Source organism: Marmota marmota, unplaced genomic scaffold (assembly GCF_001458135.2).
Source record: "Marmota marmota marmota unplaced genomic scaffold, marMar, whole genome shotgun sequence".
NCBI classification, from domain to species: Eukaryota; Metazoa; Chordata; class Mammalia; order Rodentia; family Sciuridae; genus Marmota; species Marmota marmota.
Window position 1 is genome coordinate 9,476,854 of NW_026000000.1, and position 17,326 is coordinate 9,494,179.

The following is a 17,326-nucleotide window of genomic DNA, read 5'->3' on the forward strand; positions in this document are numbered from 1 at the left end:
TTAGTTAAAAGTAATTCAATTGGAAATGAAAAATAGATGAAGAGACATTTCGTGGCAGAGGCAAATAAGTACATAAAATGAGGCTTAACAACACTTGACATTGAGGAAACACAAATTAAAATCATCATATAAAATCACTACATGTCTATTAAAACAGCTAAGATTAAAAGGTAATGACAAAAGTAAATGCTAGCATAGATGTAGAGTAACTGGATTTCTAATACCTGTGGAAATAAGAAACGGTACATAAGGCCACTCTGGAAAATAGATAACGACTTCTTAAAGCAAATAAATAAACAACGAGCTAAACAAGCACTTACCATTACCTGGCAACAACAGTCCTGGGCATTTATTAGTTAAACTACTATTTAAGTCCACCCAGAAACATGCACATGCATGTTCATAGTAGCTTTGTATTGTTTTTCTTGGTGGATAATTTACACAAAACAAAATTTACAAATCTTAAATGTTACATTCAATATATTTTGGTTAATGCATTCACACATGCAATCACCCTTTATAAGATTTAGAATATTCTAACACCCCAGAATGTTTTCCAACTAATCTCTGCCATATCACTCCACCCCTAAACCCCAAGACAATTGCTAATCTGATTTCTTTCACCATAATTAGTTTCAATATAAATGAAATAATATGTTACAGATTTCTTTATGTCCACCCAGTGCTGGGGTGGGCCAGTGTTATTCCTCAATAGCCCTTCAGGCTTCTTTAGCCAGCTCAGTGGGTATCAGCCTCCAGGCCATTTAGGCTTCCTCCTGGTCAAGGTCAGCCACTAGAGGGCACTGTGAGAGCAGGTTTCCAGGCAGCTTGGAACCACTCTGAAGCAAGGATGCAGACCTGGTCCCTGACTGTCTGTCCAGGGTAGACACAGGGAAGGCAGGGATGAGGGTGACTTCACTCCACATCTGCAAGGGACTCTCTCTCCATCTGGTGTATGACCTCAGAACACAGAGCTGGAAATAAAGCCATCAGGGAAACAAAGGAACCTAGGAAGAGCAGGTGGGGCTGAAAACAAAGACAACAAGTCCTTGATCCAGTTGACACAGAGTGATGTGGGAATGTGACAGGGCCTGGCAGCTAGGACGTGACAGCAGTCCCCAGGTTGGGAGGACGATGGTCTACATCCCACCAGGCCAGGGGCAGAGTCGAGATGACTGACTCCTGTTTCAGTTAGGACCAGATGGGAAAGGGTTGGGACGGAGACCTTATCTGTGAGGCACTGTAAACAGCAGAGATGGGGGTGATTGTGGGAGAAGTCCACAGCATATTACAGAAACAGGGACACCCCTGATCACCAGCTGGAAACCCTAGAATCCTATCAGAGGATAGCCCGAGGGACAGGCCCAGTGCCAGGAAGAGGCTGGCAGGGGAACAAAGGTAGTCATGGGCCACTGGAGCATCAGGCAGGACCTACCTGGGCACAATACCCTGAGGGAGCTTGGACACCAAAATGGGGCTGTGACAGTACTGAAACTACAGGCTCAGGCCTCAGGCTCACAGGAGAAATTTCAGGTGTCAATGGTCTCAGGGTAGCAGCTGAGGAAGTCAGTATCTTCTCCTCACTGAGAAGAAAGAGATGGTCTGGGGTGCCCTCAAATACTTAGAAAGACTTGCCAGGACCAGGACACAGGGTTATTAAGATCAGCCTCCTACCAGTGAATTAACCCAGGATCACAAAATGCTGGACTATAAAGCTGCAGGGAATTGGTTGCATGACATGATAGAATGTGGAAATAGCTTCAGTGCTGGGCCTCCTCCTTCCAAACCAGCTGCACTTTTCACCACCCATCCTGATGGCAGAAACCATACTGAAACTCAGTCAAGATACCCCTCCCTGCATGTCCCCTGCCAATCTTCCATAATGACTCTGGGAATTTGGGAGCTCCTCAGCCTGGCAGCATGAGCCTTCTTGGCCTCTGACGTCTTTATCTTTGGACTCTCCCACTTCCTTGGGCATAAGCATGCCATTCCTTTAGTGTGTCTGGTACAGACCAGATTCCTTCTGCCATTTACATTCCACCCTTTGTCAGGAATGTTCTTCTCTGTCCTGTCAACCTGATAAGCACTGAGTTATTCTTCAAAACTGCTCAAGCTTCACCTTCCTTGTGAAGGATGATCTGGCCAGCCCCAATCTAGGGGCAGGGAGAATGCTTGGTTGTGGTGACAGTATATGATGCTGATCACAAATCCGTTGTGTCTGCTTTATTACTTCCTAATGAATCCAGATTTTGCCCAAGTATTCAACCCACAGAAAGGTAACCTTTCCCCAGCTTGAGGATACAGAATAAATAGGTCAATCCCAGCATTCCAGCCCTTTCTTCACAAGAGCATGAAACCAGTACTTGAAGGCATACCCCACTGAACTGGTGGCACTGGGGTGGCAAGTGGCAGAATCTAAAACCAGGGCTGGGACCAAGTTTGTGCCAAAAGAATTGAGAGCAGTTCTCCTCCCTGCTTAGATCTTTCCCAGATATTTTTTCACTAGCATTAGTTGAGGGTTCCTTCCACAGGGAAGTCCAAGGATCCTATAGAATCAGTGACCAGAAAGATTTGGCCTCAAATCATTGCCTTTTAGATATTTTTTCTCTACAAATTCTATTCTCTTAGTTGTTGCTGTTCATTGAAAAATATCTATGAAGTACATGCTATGTGTTAGGAAAAATGTTCAAAACTGAATAAATACGTTCTTGCCTTTATGGGACTCAGAGCTTTGCTTCAGGAGATATATAACCAGATAAGATGCCATTAGGACAGTAACTCTGTAGTAAAGAGAGTTCTTTGTTGCTAAAAAGAGCAGCCACTCTGGACAGTTTAAAGAGAAAAGAAATTTCTGAAAGGCTATTGTAAGCTCACAGATTTCATTCCATGCGGGATGAAATCCTTGTCTCAGATCATGTAGTAGCAGAAATTCCGACTTCATTCTCTGGATCCTGTTCTTTGTCTGCCAGCTAGTTTTGCAATGGAAATAAACACATCCATCTCCTAGGGAATAAAAGACTTGATCTGAGAATGGAGGGAGTTCAAGTACATAATCTCTAACAGAGGGTTAAAAGGCAATAATGCAACAACAAATACAGTCATTATAGAACCATGGCAAAGCCATAAGCAGGAAATATCTGCTACCAAAAAAAGACCAGAGCTGGGCAATAATTAAAGTTGTAAAAATGGATTCAATTCAGGATGGTTGTATCAAGGTAAGATAGATTTCATGTAGAACAGAACTCAGTTCTGGATACTGCAAGGATAGGGGAACTTAGAACCAAGGAGCAGGATGAGAGGTCAGTGATAGAAAACTACCAACAGGAAACATCAGGGTAAGGGAGATTCTGTCTGAAGCCATGAAACAAGATTTTTGTTGAAAACAAGCTGAGTTGATCAGTCAGCTGCGGTGGGGTAGGGGGGTGATGAGGAAAGTGAGCATGGAGGTTCTTACTGCATTGGCTTCAAAGGGTACTTGCTCAGATTGGACTTACAAGGAAGTACACTTATGGGTCTGGAGAACTTTTAGGAGTTTGACTAAATTTTGGCCAAGAAAAGAATCTTTGTCATGAGTCCCTCATTCTTCCACTTTGCTCAAATCATAGGAAGCAGAACCCGAATTATCTTTGAAAACACAGGAGTGTTAAAAATTGTCCTGACCAGGTCCTCCTTCTTCCTGAGCCACCATGAGTATCACTTAATAGACAGCACTCAGCTGGAGACACCTTGTGGAAATTTACCCACACCCACCCAGCATGTCTTCCTAACTCTGACCCTAAGGAGAGAGTACATACCCTCTAATCAGAGCAGACCTCCTGTTTCCACCCTGCCCACTGCTTTCTGCGGGTAGGAGTGTCTTCTGGTCCATTGGGAAAGATGAAGAAGTGTTGTTTCTGCTGAGTGTCCACTTGGACAGGCTGTCATTTCCTGGCCAGTCTCAGCTTTGCTCAAGGCTCCTATCGGGTCACATGAAGGCCTTCTCAGGTAGGGTAGGCTGCAAAAGAATTCCAAGCCCTTAAAAGCAGTGGGTACAGGATGGCAGGGCAGAGGAGTCCTCCAAGTTTTTCCTAAAGCACTTTGGCAGAAAAGAGCTATGGGTCAGACAGTGACTCAACACTGAGAGGAAGTCCAGGGCAGGACTTGAACTAAAAGGAGGGAAAAAAAAAAGAATCATCAGGCAGGGCCAGTGTTTGGGTGTCCCACCCTGGCACAGCTGTTAAAGGCAGATGTGAAACTGCGGGGATCTTTAGCACTGCTGTGCTAAGGACTGAATGTTTGCTGTTGAATCCCAGCTCCTAGTGTGATGGTATTTGGAGATGGGGCTTTTGGGAGGTAATTAGGGCTAGATGAGGTCATCTAATCTTATAAAGGGGTGGGACCTTTGTGATAGGATTAGTGACCATATGAGAAGAGAAGAGGGAGAGAGAAATGAGAGAGAGAAGAAGAAGAAAGAGGAGAGGGAGAAGGAAGAGAAGGAGGAGGAGGAGGGGAGGGGAGAGAGAGAGAGAGGAGAGAGAGAGAGAGAGAGAGAGAGAGAGAGAGAGAGAGTTCTGTCTCTGAGTGTGAATTTAGAGCACAGCCATGTGAAGGCACAGCCAGAAGGAAGCTTTCTGAAAGCTAGGAAGAGAACTCTTACCAGAAACTGAATAGGCTCACTCTTGACCTTAGAATTCCTCACATGCAGAGCTATGAGTGAAAAAAAAAATTCTGTTGGTTAAGCCACCCAATTATCAAAGGTGTGTAATGAAAACTTGAGCAGACTAAGACATATTGGTACATAGCTGCTGCTCCTCACGCCTACCCTCCGAGCCACCCTGGTGCCCCACAGATAACCCTCCATTTAGCACCAAGGCTCAAGGCCTGTCCCTGAAGGGACCTCTGCATTTCTGCTCCAGCCCTACAGGCATCACCCATCCAGGTGTGTGGGCTGTGTTGCCCTGATTGTTGAATACGTTGAGCACCACCTGTAGTAGATTAAAAAGTGGTCTCTCAAGTCCTTGACCCTCCTCTCATTGACATGTGGGGTCTGTGTTCCTATCTCTTGAAGCTGGATGGCTAGTGATATTTTGGACCAACAGGATACAGGGGCAGTGTGACTCCTGAGTCTACATCACAGAGGGCAACGCTCTTCATCTACTAGATGAATTCGGTATGCTGAGCTGACACATGAGGCACCCTTCCATCCCAAGGCCACCACGATGGAAAGACTACATGTCAGGGCTCTATGGGGCCCAGCTGAACCCAGCCTTCCAGTCTTCTCACCCAGGCACTTCCATGTGATGGAAGAATCTTCCATGTGATGGAGACCTCCTGCTCTATAATCACCCCAAGTTTTAGATCTTCCCAACAAAGTGTCCAGATTTTCTGGAGTAGAGATAAGCCATCCGCAGTGTGTCCTGACTGAATTCTTGATCTACAGAATCTGTGAGCACCATTAAATGATGATTTTACACCACTAGCTCTAAGGCAGCAATCTTAACCAGGACTCCACCCTGCACTGAAACACAAGGACACTGAATTTTAGAGAAAGTGAGTAGGTCAGATTCATGAATCCAGAATCCACCTCTGGAGCCCACACTGCTCTTGTCTCCCTGGCATGCCCAGACCCTTTGGAGATACACTCTGAAGTTTGTAAGCTGGAGCATGTTCAGAGGTCATGGCCTCAAATTAGATTCCAACAAACTGCTGGAGACAATGGGGGCATTTACCTTTGGCAGGAGGTTTACTGGAATTTGTGGCCTTCTTCAGATATCAAAATGTTTTAAATAGGAAAGAATAAAAGTTGTGGCTCCAGATGGCAGAGTTGAAGGCAGTGTGCGTGAAGGGGCAAGTCTGAGCTCAGATAAAAATTTTACAGATCACACCAGTTGGAAAAAGATTGGAAATTCCACAGAGACAGTAAGTCTCCATCTTTGGAGATAGTTTAGGACATTGTACACATATTGAGTATATACTACAGCTATCTCTAGGACACCAAGGAACAACAAGGACAACAGAGAGGGCCATCATGCTGCAGGATGGAACAGGACCAGGTGACTTTCAAAGCCGTTTTCAACCCTGAGATATTGGCTAAAAAATAGAGGGTAACTAGAAAGTATCCTCATTCACAGGTTTTGTCCCCAGGGCAACAGTGGACACAGCTCACCCTCAGTGTCCCTTCAGGGAAATGCCTGCAGAGATGTTGAAGTTTGATTGCTCCCCAAAGATCTATTTCTGACCAATGAAATTGGTCTTACTCTGGTCATTGTTAAAAACACAGACATGTTTTGATTGTACAAATGTTTATTATTTAGAACATCAAACAAATACTTAGAAATACTACCTTCTTCTCTGGGTATCCAGGCTTAGCAGCTATTGGGTCCTGGTAAGAGTTGTGCTCAGCTTAGACCTGGAGAGTTCCTGGGCTTTCAACCAAACGTAGCACCATCAAGAATCCAGCCAGTCAGCTCCACAGAGTTATCACAGCATGGTGGCGATGGCCTCAGAGGACTCCTGCATTTTAAATTCCCATGTGATGAGTGGGGCTCAGCCCAGGAGGATTAAGGCCCCAGGGACACCTGGTTGAGAGAGCAGGCCCCATGCTTGCTTTCCCATGAAGCTCCTGTCATGAATGTTCCTGCAGAGAGTTGGCATCTGCATGGAGAAGTAACATTTTAAGCCAGGGCTGCAGAAGATAGGCTCTGAGGGACGCAGGCATGTGTTTAAACGCTGCCTCGATGGTGTGGTGTAACTTCAATGTATGACATCCCTGACTCATCTGTGACGTGAGAGTGAATGATGTTTTAAGGACAAATGAACCGAAAGTGCCCAGCATAGTGAGGCCAGGCACACCTTCACTGCTTCCTGCCAGAGGATATTAATTAGGAAGTTTCATTATTTAGGACTGAAGGGATGACAGTGTTGCTGAGGTTGGGTAGGGGTGTGCCTAGATGCTCCAACATAGACTGTATTTTATCACCAGAGTCAAAGTTGGCTGGGGAGTTCCAGAACACAACATTCACCAGAGAGACAGTGAAGAGGGAGAAGCACCCAGCTCCTTCCAGAGGTAACCTGATGTGGAGATGAATGTCCCATCCCAGCAGTCGTGACCTCAGCTCCATTGAGTGAGATGTAGAGGAGAGGTTCCTCTGCCTCAGCAGCAGATCTCTACTCTTCAATGACTTTCTGTTGTGCTCTCAGCTCTGGACCTTAAGATGTGCTCTGGAATGGGTCCTGTGAATTGGATCTTACTTCTCATTGTGGGGAAGGTGCTCAATGCTCCTGGTGTTGTAATATCAACCCTTTGCTGGCATTCAAACCTCACACCATCATTTCTGGAATTGGCAACTAAGACAGGTGGCTTTGTTCAAGTCTTTTCAGCCAGAAACCACTGCATGTGCACGTGAGCGTGTGCGCACACACACACGTGCACACACACACAATCTCTCAAACACACTGTCACACACCTACACGCACTTATGAATACACTCATTTTCTCACATATGCTCATACACATTCACTATTTTTCAAACACGTGCACACACAAGTACACACTCCCACTCACAACTTAAGCACCTCCTTACACATTTATACCCACATAGTCACCCTTATGCTCTTTCTTTGACACATATTCACATACGTACACATATTTATACATCCTCATAAGGCACTGGGTGCCATGAAAACAGCACTGATAATATTCCTTGGCAGGACACACTGAGACGCTAGGACTGGAACAATCCCAGGATACAGGCTGAGAGCATGGGAGGTATGGGGAGGACCATGAAGGTGAACATGGGCTCCTGTTGCTTGCTGTTACCTCCCTGGGCCCTTTGCCCTTTGGTGTTGTTCCAGCTGAGCCTGTGGACCTATGTGCATCTGAGCACTGTGCCCCAGTTCTTACCCACAGTGATCATGGCCTCCTCCAGTGAACCATGGGTCTCGTTCTTTTTTTTTTTTTTTTTTTAAAGAGAGAGAGAGAGAGAGAGAAAGAATTTTTAAATTTTTTTTAAGTTTTCAGTGGACACAGCATGTTTATTTTATTTTTATGTGGTGCTGAGGATCGAACCCAGGGACCCACGCATGCCAGGCGAGCGCATTACTACTTGAGCCACATCCCTAGCCCATGGATCTCGCTCTTGATGTTGTCTTCAATGTTCTTGTGGCAGTTTTCTCATACTCCTGGAGACTATGGAGAGAGAGTAACTACTTGGGGACTCACAGATTATAGAGTACACATTAAAAAGCACACCCCCCGTACCTCTTTCTTGGTTGATAGGGAATCCAAGACTCTGTTGCTCACTTCCCAACCCCACAGTTTGACAAGGCTGCACACTGGATGTGAACCACAGGAGGGGAGGCCCTGAAGCCAGGCACTCCTGTGCCCTGGCATTGCCGCCCTCTGTCCCTGTACCTCTCATCAGTTGAGTGGTATTGGCTATGCACAAGAAGGTGTCAAATTTCATCTCATCAGTCCAATGACACGAAGAACAAGTTCGCATGTGGTTAAGGGATAGAACCCCAGGGCCTCTGAGCTAGGCTGATGGTCAAGCTCCTGCTGAAGTCAGCCCAAGAGGGGGAGCATGCCCACAGACACCTTTCTAGGAGGTGACTCAATGCCTGTGACCACATCTGTATGGTGGTCTGTGAAGAGCACAAAAGGGCTGCCAAACTTGATCTTACCCTGTCACAGAGTTGATCACTGAACCTGGCAGACAGAAATGTTTTTCCAAGAAAAGCACAGAGGGAGCCCCAACCTGATGGCAAAGACCACATTGCAAAAGCAGGGGCCACATCCTAAAAATGGACCCTGGAAAGGCCTGCAGGGCAGATCCTAAGGAGCCTCACATGACAGCAATGGGGTCCAGGTCCATTTCTAACCCACCCAGGGCCCTCAGTTCATTCAAGCTAAGTCCCTCCAAAGCCGAGTTCTCTACTTTTCCATACCTTTTACATACTAATCCCTTCCCAAGAAAAGTCTGCTGGATTCTCCCCAGGGGAGTCTCAAGTGCACACCCTGCAAGGTTCACACAGGAAGCTTAGCAGGGAACCCCCACCCCAGCAGGGGTTCTTTCTCTGAACTCTCCCCACCTCTACTTCCCTATTGTATTTCAAGGTGTCTTTATCTGTCCATCTCCCCCACTCTGTTCCTGTCCCTGTGGTGGCTTCTCTAGAGTTGGGCAGTTTCTTCTCAGCTTCCTCCCAGGGCTTGACACAGCAGGTAACCAAGTGTAGTCTGAGCTGACCTCAGAATCAGAGGTTCTACCTTTATGTAGTCTCCTACCCCCACACTCAACACTATGCAGGAAGCCACTTGCCCTGCTCAACCCCACTTACCCAAGGTTTCCATCAGGCCATCTTGGTCCCCTTTCCCAGGGAGAGAAGAGACACTACTCAGACTGCACTCAGACTGGACATGTCTGCCTCCTACTACACACTGCCCCTCAGGCAGCTCTGATGATGGGTGTGGTGGTGTAAGCAGGCTCCACCCCTGCCCTCCTCCTCTCCCCTCTGTGCTCTGCTTGGCTCTGGGCCCTTCCTGTGGCTCCCAGGCCCCACCCAGGCACTGCCCAGGTTTGCCCTGGAGAATCTGAGCCAGCTTTTGAAAGTCTACTTGGTAAACACAGCTGTAGCTTTCTCCAGGTTTTGCTAAACTTAGATCGTATTTCAATAAAAAGAAAGATTCTTCCATGGTGTCCAAATGGGTGGGGCCAAGACACTTGCAGGTTCCAGGCCCTGCTGCAGGTGGCCTGACTGCCCAGGCCTGGCAGACCCAGCCATGGTTCTGCTATTCAGAACTGGAGGCTGCGTGTTGAGTGGAAGCCATGGGGACAGGGATGTGCCATGGGCTCCTGAGTGTACAGTGCCCCTACCAGACATCTCCTGATTGCACATCTTTTGAAGAAATACCCAAGGCTCTGGAAAAGGGAGAATAGTTCTAACAGCTGGCAACATAGCAGAAAAGGGCATATACAGGGTGTAAATCTAGCTAAAGTGCAAGACAGAACCAGTGTATCCTGGTTCCCCCTGGGACCAGGATATAGCTCCTGCAGATTTAGTCCCTTTCCATCTCTGGAAGCCTAAGTCCTGACCTCCCACCTCTCCAAGGCCACCCTATTGCCCACAAGTACCTCCAGGGCCATATGTTCTCTGAACCTGAGTTTTCTCCCTGGGATTCCTCTTCTCACCCATGGGGAGCAGGGCAATAGGATTTCTGGTTACAAGGAATTACATCCCTGAGTTTTAGACTCCCACATCACCTTTGGGCTCCTGAGCTTGACTGCTGGCCATCTGGCCTGGATGTCCTTAGAGCCCCAGAATTTCCACAGGAATCATGAACCTGGTGCTACCACCCCCAGAATGTCAAGGACACTAACAGTTTCTGCCTTGATTCCTTATAAATTAAAGGAGATGATATGTGTCCAAGGTTCCCCCTTCATGATCTTGCAGTCTGGCCTGAGTCACTGGGTCCTGAGCAGGGAGGGCAACAAATGCCTGAGCCCATCATGCTGGAGCTGTCACTCAGGACCCCATGTTGTGCTGGGCATTGGGTATATACATAAAGTCATTCAACCTTCATTGCAGCTCTGAAGGAACCTGCCTATGAACATCCAACACTTCCAAAACAATGGAGTCCATCAAGGACTATGGCCTTTTTGCCTCCAAAACATGTTGGAGTCTTTACATTGGGTCCCTTTGATTCTTGGAATCCACTATTTGAAGAGGAGCTCCTAATAGCACCATTGATGAAGGCAATTGTGCACTGAACTCTATCCTCCTCAAATTCATATATGGAATCCTAAACCTTCTACCTTAAATGTTACTGTATTCGGAGAGAAGTCTCTATGAGGTGAGTGTATTAAATGTGGTCATTAGGGTAGAATCATATGACTGGGGTCCTTTTAAAAAAATTAAAACAGATACATACAGAGGGAAGACCATGGGCAGACAGTAAGAAGACAGTCACCTGTGAGTCAAGCTTCTTTGAGACTCAGAAGGAAATAACCCTGTTCTTACCTGTACATTTTGTGCTATACTTTTGCCTCAAATATTCCCTAAAAATCTCAACAGTTCAGGGTTTATTCCTGGCTTGCCATCTGGCCTGGATGTCTAGTACTTCCTAGTATTAGGAAGCACTAGAAACATTTATAACCTGGGATTTAGGGGAGGTCTTAGGTCATTGAAAGTGTGCCCTTGAAAGAGTTATGAAGATGCCAGTATCTTCCATTTCTCTCTCTCCTTCTCAGGCACCATGAAATGAGTATTTTGCCTCAATACATACTCTCTGCCATGATGTTCTGCTTCACTGAACACCCAAAAGCAAAAGACCGATCACCATGGGCTGAAACCTTCAAAACTGTGAACTGAAGAAAAACTTTCCTTTTTTTAAGTTGATTATCATAGGTATTTTGTTACAGTAATGGAAAACTGACACATTGATCTTTTGTGCTTGCCTGAAAAATTGTGAGAAAATAAATTTCTGATTTTTACTTCACCTAGTCTGTGATCTTTTATTTTGGCAACCCTAGTAAACCAATACAAAGGCTTTTCCATTAATAGCTCTGACAACTTTCCTTGCACTTAAGGGATGGAACTCCCTCATCTCCTCACTGCCCATGCCCAGCCATATTCTCCTAGAGGCTAAAAGCCCTGTTTGTAGGTGGACGGCATCAGGCAGATGTTGTACTCTGACCAAAGAGGCTGGTGCTAGGCAGTTGAGAGTAGATGCCAAGGAGCTCATGCCTGTTCATATGGCTTAGCTTTCTGGGGGACACCATAAGGAGAGGTAAGTGGAAGAAATAAGCAGAAGTGAAAGACCTGGAATGAGAGGGGCCCACTCATGGGGAGAGGAGAAACAGACGCATGGACTTCTCAACATGTCTCCAAGGACCCCCCCTTCATGATCTTGCAGCCTGGCCTGAGCCACTGGGTCCTGAGCCAGGATGGCAACAAATGCCTGAGCCCACCACGCAGGAGCTGCCACTCAGGACCCCATGTTGTTCCAGGCATGGGGTATATACATAAAGTCATTCAACCTTCATTGCAGCTCTGAGGGAACATGCCTATAGGCACCCGGCTCATCCCAAACAATGGAGTTTTGAAATCACCTTTTCAACCCATTTTTCACATCCTCAATACTGCCCCCAAAGCCTCCTGCTTGACCCAAAAGCAGCTATGCTTGTATGGTACAATTCTAATAGCTGGGCACTGCTACAGTTTGGACAGTGTCCCTCAGGGGTTTATGTGTTTGGTCTCTAGGGTGGTGCTTTTGGGAGGTTCTGTGGACCTAGTGAGAGGTCCTTTGATCATTGAGGGCATGTCCTGGAAAGAAATTGTAAGACCCCAGCTTTTCTTGTTTCTCTGTTTCTTTGGCTCATGCTACAAGCAGTTTGCTGTGCCACATGCTCCTGCCATGATGCACTGCCTTCACCAGAGACCAAAGAATGGGCCGCCTGATCTTGGACTGCAACCTCTAGAACCATGAGCTAAACATGTCATTTTTCTTTATTAGTTAGATGTTCCAGGTATTTTATTGAACTAATGCAAAGTTGACTAAGACAGACACCTTGACTCAGGCTGGACCAATGAGAATAGTTCATCCAGAAATGTGTTCCTGGGGAGCATCTAATTAAACTCTGAACATTGTCTATTCAGAGGATGAACAACCAGGGACTGGAGGACTATGGACAGCCATGTGCATAAAGAGACAGAGATGGTGGGAGTAGGAACCTGGTGCAGAGAGGGGAAACTGTCCTAGCTCGGAGGCTCCATGGCCCAGAGACCAGGAAGATCTCAAGGGGAAGGCCAAGGGTGGTTCCTGTGGGATTTCCAGGGTGTGGACCCACTGAAGCCTGGATGCCCTCATGATGACATGCCAGGAGTTTGCAGCCACTTTATCCTTTTGTCTCCTCTTGGGTCCTGCCTTTGCATACCTTGTACAGGCCTCCCATGGGGTTTCTTTAATGTTTCCTGGACATTCTCCAGCTGACATAAGAAGTGAGCATATGTCTACAAGCTGCAGTCACATTCTGAAGTGGTCTGTGAAGTTTCTGCAAGCTTTGTGGTTCATCTAAGAGAATTACGATTTAGAAATGGACTTATATTTTGGAATAAATTTCATATGTTCTTGATGGGGCTCCTTCTTCTTCAAGGTTGTGCTAAAGTCCTGTGGCCAGAAGGACCCTGGTTAGCAGTTCTCATGGTTGCCCAAGTCACCCAATATGCAGCTTGCATGGGCCCCCAGTCCTTGCAACTATGTTGAAGCTGGGTGCTTGGGCCTGGTCATCACCCTACCACCCTTCTGGTGTTTGCTGATGTGCAGGTGACCTGCCTAATCCCTGTCCTCTCTTCCTGCCTCTGTCCTCACTCTACCCCCTCATTCAGAGAGACTGTCACCACTCAGGACTTTCAGTCCTGACACAAGCTGGAGGGAGGTGATTTCAGGCCTTTTGTGTCCCACAGGGTGTTATTTCATAGGGCTGCAGCAAGCCACCATAGACCAAGTGGCCAATAAACAGCAGCGATTTATTTCTCATAGTTCTGGAGTTTGGGATGTCCAAGAACAAATCAGATTAGGAGTCTGGTTAGTGACTGGTTCATTGTGGGTCTTTTTGGCTTTGTCATCCCATGGTGGAAGGGGCAAAACAGTGCCCCAGGGCCTCTTTTATAAGGCATGAATCCTAATGATGGGGCACCAGTCTCATGGCCTAATCTCCCTCTCTAGAGTTCCACACACAATACCATCTCCCTAGGCATAGGGATCTCCACACATAGGAATTTTAAGGGGATGCAAATACTTTCAGACCTTAGCATCTGGACTTACACTGCCCCCACCCTCCCCAGATGGCAGATTTTGTGGGACTTCTCTGTCTCCATGTGAATCTGTAATAAATATCCTCTTATGTAAACCCAAACTTATCCTAACCATGTGACACTAACAAGGGCCAGCTACCTGCTTACTTAAATGTGAACAGGACAACAGAGAGGAGAGAGAGAAAGAACACAATACTGAATGGATTGATAGATTGCTTATCAGCTATGCCAAGTGCCTGGCACAGCACAGTTGCAAACACTAGAGTGGGAAATGGGTTTCCCTTCAACCTTGACTTCCTCTACATTCTGAGCCTACTCTGGTGCCCTGGTGCACAGACAAAAGATTGGGAGACCTTTAAGGCCACAGCTTGTATAGGCACATGCTCCAACTGGGGTGTGGAGGTGTGTGCTGGGCACTGGTGCTCGTAGAAGAGGCCTGTAGCTCTCCCCAACTCCAAGTGTCCTAGGGAGGCTCCTAGCTTCAAGGAGCTCAGGTACCCATTCAGTCTTAGAGGTCGCACTGAGGGATAAAGGGAGAGGACGAGCATTGCCCTTCAGGAAGATACTAATCAGCCAGGGCACAGGCAACTCCACTGTCAGTGCTGAGGGAGGCTCTCCCCAGTTCAGTGCCATGACGTACATCCAGCTATGTTGGGAGTTCTTTTGGAGTCCAGTAATGACTTGGCAGAGGGCTGTGACGTGTTCTAGTCTGTGACCCTCTATGCGAGGCCTTCAGTTTCCACCCTGTCACCCAAGAGACAAGGATGAAATTCCCAGGATGTCTCTTCAGACAGTATCTGTGCTTAGACTCCTTTTTTTTCTTCTTAAAAGCTTTGGGATCTGAAGTTCTCATTAAGTTCCCAGAAATGTTTCCTGATCCATCAAATGGGAAGGAAAAAAAAGCAAGCTCACAAAATGTTGGTGAGGATATAAGGATTCACTCGTGGGGCCACAGAAGCAGATACCTTTGAGGGTAAAGCAAGATTTACAAAACACTCCAGTGTTCTGTTGTGACATCCTCTAGCTCCCAGGCCAAGGGTAGAGGAGGGGCATCACATCTAAAGGCCCCACCTGCACTAGGGAAGCTCTGAATGGGCCACTCTGATAATAGTGATCATGCACTGCAAAAAAGCAGCTGCATCACGGAGCACATCATCAGGGTGGGGGCGAACTGCAGAGGGTGGGCAACCTGATGGGAAGCACACAGGGACCTAGGATATAAGCAGAAGACTTGGCCACTCAACCTGACCTGGTCCTCCACACTCTGACAGTATGTGTACCTTCTCACTGTGTGTCAAGATCCTGGCAGTGGGCAAGGATCTGACTGCCCACCACATCCCTGGCTACCCCGTCCCTGCTCACATCCACTGCCCTGGTAGGGTCTGCTTGGTTGAGCATTAAAGTTTCAGGATCTCAGGAAAAGTACCTTAAATTGCATTTTCCTTCCAGCAAATAGCCCTTCATCTCCACTGATTTCTTTTCTAGTGGATCTGCAATGTTCACTATAGCATATCATAAGTCCACCTCTCTGTGTAGGTTTGGTTTATTCTCTCTCTTGCTCAGGTGAAGATCTGAATTAATTGACCTCTTATATGCAGATCTTCCACTGATGTCTATTTCTAGGGTTAGAATGACTGAGGTTTTTGGCCAATGTAAGAAGGAATTCACCAGGAGATATAAAGCCCCAGAATTATTATCCTCAGTGACTAGGGCCTGGCACAGACTAAGAAATGCCCACAAATCCACATAAGCTCATTGGTGGGCCACAGCTGGACTTAATTATCAACTCTCCTGCCCCTAGGTGAGCTTGTCTGAGCTCACTGGAGTCAGGGCCACATGGACATGGATGCCCCCTTGTCAAGCCTGCCCTTTCCTTCTGGCTAACTAGAAAGCCATCACAGAAGGTTCCCACATGGTGGAGTGACCCCCTTCATATTGGGTTCCTTGAATGACAATGGAGCTGCAACCTGGAGTTTATAAGATGATTGGATGAAGAGACAGTGGGTGTACTGCTGTGAAATGTGCATCCCACCCTACCCCTACATGTGTGTCTGTGACTCTCTTCTCTGGACCCTGTCCCATGGGGGATATGGGGGCTGTGCCAATTACCAGTCAGTCTCCAAGTACCCTTGGCCTAAACACTTCTACCTGACCAGCAGTAAAGTGGGAACATTCCACTCAGGTCTTTCTGTATATACACAATCAGAGGCTTTTATTCTTTGTAAAACAAAACAAAACAAAAACAAAAAACAGAAAAACAGAATAACATTAAAAAGTTGACCCAGTTAGGGCTCATATCTCATGACAATTCTCAGGAAATGAGATGTGGAATGGCTGCTTATGCTCTGAAGCATATTCATAAGCATATTCCCTCTGGGAATAGATCTCCAAATGGGACCAAACCAAACCACTGAGTCCACAATCCCAGGTTTGGAGCTTCTTTGTCCATTTCTTTGCTTTGACTTGACTTATTTTCCCAGAGTGTGTGAATGCCTCCTATACCCAGCTGGAAGGCAAATGTGCTGTCACAGATGGGACAGGCCTGGAAGGTTGGAAGATGATCAGTTCCCATCAGCTGATAGGACTCAGATGTGGGGCACAGACTGTAGTAACTCAAGAGAGTGGAGGACAGACAAATTGGAGAAGGACGAAACATAGTAACTTCTGGAAAGGATATTTTGAAAGTCTGCAAATAGCCCCTACATACACAACACAAGCCATTCCAGCACACCCTGTTTCTCTGGAAATAGGAGAGACAGTTATGGTTTTCGCTATTCATCCAAATCAATCAATACCACTTACAACCAAAAGCTTGGCACATTTTCCCCTGAGCATGCCTTACAAAAGCCCATCTGAAAAATATTAGATATATGTTTTATGGGGAAGGTTGCAAGGCTACCACTAAATTGACTATCAAGATGAATTAGAAATGACTTGGCCACCTGGGCCATGGTTTCCCACCCTCCTGAGGACATCAAGGCCCCTTAGGGCTCTCATGCCTGTGTGTGGGGGTTCTGGGAGGCCATGCTGACACTGGTGCACACTCTGGGTGGCAGGATGCTGCAGGTGAACTCAGATGTAGGACTAGTTTTCTTCTCTGGTGTTGAAGAGCACACAAGGGAGGTTTACCTCCTTCACTGAAATTCAGAGGATCTTTTGAAATCCCCTGTGCTGTCAGCCAGTGTGAGGTATCTGAAAGGAGAAGTCTCATTTCTAGAAGAAATGTTGCCTCCTTCTAGAACACATTCAGAATTCTGGGAGTCAAGAAACCAGAGATGTGCAGTGCAAGGGATGAGAAACACAAGTACTTATTTTTGCAACAAATGAAGGAAGGATACTGAGGAGAGTATTTGTGTTTAAAGACTTTGGGGGCTTTTGTTTTTATAGAGAACTTGGCATAAGCCCTTTTCTTCTTAGCTCTTGGTGAGAGGGCTGTTGGAAGTGGCATCATCCATGCCTGGTGTTATCCACATACCAGAGTACTTTGTTCTGGCTGGTGAAGTATAAATATATCTTAGACACTAGAGCATCTCTC

General features: G+C 46.6%; 1 long non-coding RNA gene across 1 annotated transcript; it reads right to left on the reverse strand.

Moving 5' to 3' along the window:
- On the reverse strand, positions 1–9,482 carry LOC125618040. Its single transcript, XR_007349239.1, has 5 exons — positions 9,316–9,482; positions 7,883–7,925; positions 6,323–6,633; positions 4,637–4,686; positions 1–3,994 (listed from the first exon to the last, which is right to left on the reverse strand). It is a non-coding gene; the product is annotated as an uncharacterized LOC125618040 (long non-coding RNA).
- Positions 9,483–17,326: the final 7,844 nt, after the last annotated feature.